Source organism: Mercurialis annua, linkage group LG1-X (assembly GCF_937616625.2).
Source record: "Mercurialis annua linkage group LG1-X, ddMerAnnu1.2, whole genome shotgun sequence".
NCBI lineage: Eukaryota > Viridiplantae > Streptophyta > Magnoliopsida > Malpighiales > Euphorbiaceae > Mercurialis > Mercurialis annua.
The window spans coordinates 32370552-32376551 of NC_065570.1; the positions used below are offsets into that span (position 1 = coordinate 32370552).

Genomic DNA, 6000 nt, shown 5'->3' on the forward strand with positions numbered 1-6000 from the left:
GCTGATGCTACAAAAATGAAATATTCTCTGAATTCTCCATTGATACGACATGCTGTTTTTTCCATTCATTCCTTTCAGAATCAGTCGTGGTCTTTCAAACTATACCTATTCCGATGGTATGGATGAATCCCTTTCTTCATACAAATGCGTAAAAGATATTAGCCGCACTTAAAAGCCGAGTACTCTACCATTGAGTTAGCAACCCCTCAAAATGAACAAAAAATGAAATTCTATAGATACAACCGGAATCAAAATAAATAAAGAGATTGAAGCACATGACACAACCAAACCACTAAACTAGCATAAAATTAGCAAGAAATGAAAAATAAAATAAAAAGAAATAAAATAAAAAAATTTCTAATCTTAATATTTTTTTCTCTGTAATATTTTCTTCTAATTATTTTCTTTTATTATGTCTATTTTATTCGATTTTCTACTTATGTCTTTTACTTAATATTCTACTTAGATTTTAGATTTCTTTATTATACGTATAGATATAGATTTTTTTCTTTTCTATATTCTCTAAAAATAACTAAAAAATTAAAAAGATTCTTTTATTTGAGAATTTTTGATTTTTCAATTAAACAAAACGTTTGTATGACAACCAATTTGTATCACAACCAATCTAAAAAAACCTTGAATGAAGAAAAAAGCCAAATCTATCGAATAGGAATAAATAGATCCACAGAAAAGATCCAATTACCTCAGATCGGATTATATTTCTTTGATACACTGTTGTCAATATAAATATGAATATATTGAGAAAAAAATACACAATGACGAAAACAAAAGAATGAATTGCATTCAAATAAAAAAGATCAAATAGATTTTTTATCCTTATGTTAGTATTCTATAAGTAAAAAGTCAAAATAGATAGATATAAATAAAGTATAAATAGAACAAAACAAGAATTAAGGGGGATAGTAGAGAAAGGGTTATAATATAAAAAGCTATATATATATATATATATATGAATTACCCGGCACCCTACATGTCATTAAGTAAATTGCCTTTGATTAAGGCGAGAAGCTCCGTAAAAACCTAAAATATCATGACCGTAGGTTGAGCGACTTTCTCAAGGAAATATACAAGAGCAGGAACATTTCAATAGGTTTGATTTTTTAGAGGATCATAAAAACCCACTTTGCGAAGATCTCTTCCTTCTCTTCGGGATCGAACATCAATTGCAACGATTCAATAAACGGATCATTGGGATAGAGGTAGAACCCCCCGTAGAGACGTATAAGAAGTTTTCTCCTCGTACAGTTCAAGAAAAATGATTTGAACTTCTGTATAGATCTAAAATTCTAGTGCCAAATGGATCCATAAAATCATCAAATCAATTAACCTATGATTTAAATCCTTTTCTTTTTTTTCTTTTAACAAAAAAAAAATCTGCACCCTCCTAACTCAAGTTGGATAACTTTCAAATAGGTCAAATGAAACCCTTTAGGCGTTTCATTTTTCACTTATCACTTATTGAGTGATCTCTAAGACCCTTTTCTTTTTGTTTCTTTTAGATAGAATGTATTTTTATTCTTCATTCTGATCTAATTAGTGAGACGATTGAAAACGCTATTTACTTGTTCCGGGATCCTTTATCTTTTCCTTGAATCATTTCGAAATGGCAGCAACATACCACTTTTTTTGATTTATTTATTTCTATTTTTATTTCTATTAAAGAATCAGACTAACAATTTATCCCTGTGTGATACACTTTTTTAATCAAAACAATTTGGTCAATTCTAACAAAATTCTTGAACTTGAAATTTGCTCGAACAAAATTCTTTCTATTTCGACATTAAAAATATACTTACGAAGTTGTTCCAACTTAGTGATTAGTACTAACTCTAGATTCTTACTCCTAAATCAATACTTTCTACTCGAGCTCCATCATGCACTATTTACATTATAACCAATAAAAAATAAAGGTTCTAGTGTATAACAGAACAAACGATGTCGGGCTAAGAGCATCTTCATTCCTAATATGCTATATTATATATATATATATATATATAATTATATATATATATAATAGGATGGATGTAAGAATCCACAGTCGATCATGTCCTTCAAGGCGCACGTTGCTTTCTACCACATCGTTTTAAACGAAGTTTTACCATAACATTTTTTGAGTTTTAAACTAGTCTAGTATTAATTGATTCAACTATGAAATCATGAATAGTCATTGGTTCAACAGGCACATAGTAATCTACATTTTTAACTTCTATGGGGCAGTTTATGAAGAAGTGTCAGAAAGAATTCAAATGAATCCCATATTTGATTATTCTATGAATACTTTTTGATTTTCAATTTTAATTTAGAATAAGATAAATAAATAAACGGATTCACTTATCTTACATTTCTTCGAACTCCAAGGACTCATAAAAATCATTAAATTAAAAATATTTAATTAAAAAATGGCCTACCCCGGTATCAGTATTTAACTAAAATTTTGTTTTAAAGTAAAAAAGACATCTTATCATTATAAGATCAATCATTATAAAAGAAAAGAAAAAACTTAGATACAGATTCGGATCAAGGATTTAAAATAAATAAGTAAAAAAAAAATAGTCAATTTATCACAGACTAAAGAATTGTCACTGAAATTCATTATCTAAATTGTATGTTAAATATTCAAATTAAGATTAATTAAGGGATGACAGTTTTTTTTACATTACAAAACCGGAAAGGAAACAAGGGTATTAATAAAATATAAAATAAAATGCTAAAAAATAAGCACTTCCCCATTTTATGAGTAATTTATTTGATTTGACTTGATTCTTTCTAAAATTTGTCAGTAAAAAATGAATAGGATATTATGAATCAATCCCGTTTCAATTGTTAGATAGATTTCGAATTATTCATTAAAGCAAAAGACAAAATATCTGAAAAATGAGATTAGTTAAATGAAACTACATATGTTTCATATGTAGTTTCTTTCTTTGTTAATGCGATTTTCATTTTAACAGGCGCAAACATTGAAATAGATCTTAATACTAATTAACTCCTATCTATTTCCCGAATTCAATTATTGGAGGATACTAAATGATAAATCAAATAAGGATCCTCTTAATATATATATATATATATATATATATATATATATATATATATATATATATATATATATATATATATATATATATATATATATATATATATATATAATAACTGGGACGGAAGGATTCGAACCTCCGAATAGCGGGACCAAAACCCGTTGCCTTACCACTTGGCCACGCCCCATTTGAATTTCTATTCAATACTAATAAAAACTAATATCGATATTAGCTCGTCGTCAATTCTCACCAAATATCTAGAAAATTTATTAGTTTGTTATTCGGATTTTGCTATGTGTAGATATAGAATTCAATTTTATTTATTGATCATAATATATAATTCAATTAAGATATTGTATAAAAATACGATTTCCTATATTCTTTTTTGATTTGAGAATTGAAGGATTTTTTATTAGGTAAGTTTAATAAAGTTTAATAAAGAAGAGGTTTTGGTCTACTTTTCTTTATCTTTATTTTTTATCAATTTTTATATCTTTTCTATCAATAACATATTAATAACTCAGTCAAAATAGAATTATCTTCAAGAATAAAGTGTTTGTTATGCTTAATATTTTTTGTTTAATTTGTATCTGTCTTAATTCTGCCCTTTTTCAAGCAATTTTTTCTTCACAAAATTGCCCGAAGCCTACGCCTTTTTGAATCCAATCGTAGATGTTATGCCAATAATTCCTCTACTCTTTTTTCTATTAGCTTTTGTTTGGCAAGCTACTGTAAGTTTTCGATGAGATCTTTAATACTGTTCTAGAATAATTCATGATTTATTCGAGAAAAAGATTTTAGCAATTAAATTAATAAGATCAGATAAGTCTTATAGTATAAAGTATAAGCTCTTAATTCAAATATTGAAGTTATTCTTATAAAATATAAAATAAACGTGAGAATTCTGGATCATACTCTTTTTTCTCAATAGTTAATTTTCGGTATGAAATAAAATTTTTGGCAACGAAAGACTCGACTTTTGAATTAAAAAAAATTATTTTCGATTTTTAAAAACCACTCCATGTCTTGGTGTTAAAATAGAATATGTGGTATAAAAATAGAGAATCTATTTTTTTCCAAACCAAAAAAGATCTCGGAGATTTTATAATGCTTATTCTCAAACTCTTTGTTTACACAGTAGTGATATTCTTTGTTTCTCTATTCATCTTTGGATTTTTATCTAATGATACAGGACGTAATCCTAGACGCGAAGAATAAAAATAGAACAAAAAAGAAAAAAATTCTAAATCGAAATTATATTTATATTATATTTTATATAATATGTTATAATATATAAAGGGTTTTCTTGATTTTTCAATGTTATTAGCATTTTACTATTATACATTTTTAAATATTCAATAAAGTAAAAAAGTTACCTAAATTTGAAAGAAAAAAATTCTAAGTCATCACCGAAAAGAGAGGGATTCGAACCCTCGGTACGAATAACTCGTACAACGGATTAGCAATCCGACGCTTTAGTCCACTCAGCCATCTCTCCCGATTGAAAAAGGATACTTACTATGTTACATACAAGTAAGGCTTAAAAAATAAAAAAAGCCTTTATTCTTTCTTTATTTTATTACTTTACTTTCAATTTTCAGAATACTTTCAGAATTCCTTTTTATAGTTCGATTTTTTTTATATGGTTTTATATGGAGCTATAAAATTTAATAGACCCGTTATTTAATATATCCTATTAATTATTCTATTAATATTCATTATTCTAATTATTAGAATATTCATTATTCTAATTATTATATTAATTTTATTGTATTAATTTAATTTAATTGTATTAATTTAATTAATAATTTTTAATTAATTTTATAATTAGTTAATTTTTTAAAATAGAATAATATATTTATATAAAAATAAAATATATTTATATAAAATATAAAAATAAAATATAAATATATATATAATATATATATAAAAAATAAATATATAAAAAATAAATAAATATTATATTAAATATATAAAATATATAAAAGAAAATAATATAATATATAAATAATTTCAATAAATAATATAAGAAAAATATAAGAAATGTAAGAAAATATTCGTATATATTTAGTATATAATTTAATGGAAAATACAACTCTAAAATAAATATAGAAAACTTTCATCCGTAATTCTTCCAATTTCATTTACATTCATTTATATATTTAAATGAAGTATTTAGATATTTTGATATAGTTCAATATAGTAAGGACTTCTCACTTTTTTAAGTTTAAAGTAAAGGGCTTTTAACTTTAAAAAGACATCGCCAACTTAATATTCCAATTAACCAATCAATATATATCAATCAATATTCTAGAATATTGATTGATATAATATAAAAAATCAAATAAATAAGAATAAGACTTCTTTTTTTTTATAAATTCAAAAGAAAAATGAATTAAACTAATAAAATGAATATAGAAAATATAGAATATAAATAGAATATATAAGAAATTCTAATATATAATAATATAAATGAAAAATGCTCGACGATTTTCTTACTCGACAAAAAGTGCATTTATATACAATAATCACATCGTAGCGGGTATAGTTTAGTGGTAAAAGTGTGATTCGTTCTATTAATTATATTCTAATAGTTAAGGGATCCTCGGCCCCATATTCCGATGAAAAACTTTATTTCGTAAAAAGATGAAATCCTTTACCTCTTAATGCAAAATTTGAGGAAGAAAATACATTCTCGTGATTTGTATCCAATTTTTTTAATTTCTAATTAAAAAAAATTTGGATTATCAAATTACGAAACATAATTTTTATTAATTGGATCAATCCATTCAATTGAATGAGTATGAGTAAAGCATCTATGGAAAAACACAGAAAAAAGTATATTTCTAATCGTAACTAAATCTTCAATTTTTTTTTGTTTTGTATAGTTTTTATTTTTTTTATATAGTCAAATTGAAGCAAAAAAATAAGTATTAAACGA

The 6000-nt window shown here is 24.6% G+C and overlaps 1 non-coding gene across 1 annotated transcript; it reads right to left on the reverse strand.

Moving 5' to 3' along the window:
* Positions 1–4469: 4469 nt before the first annotated feature.
* TRNAS-GCU (transfer RNA serine (anticodon GCU)) lies at positions 4470–4557 on the reverse strand. Its single transcript has one exon. It is a non-coding gene; the product is annotated as a tRNA-Ser (tRNA).
* Positions 4558–6000: the final 1443 nt, after the last annotated feature.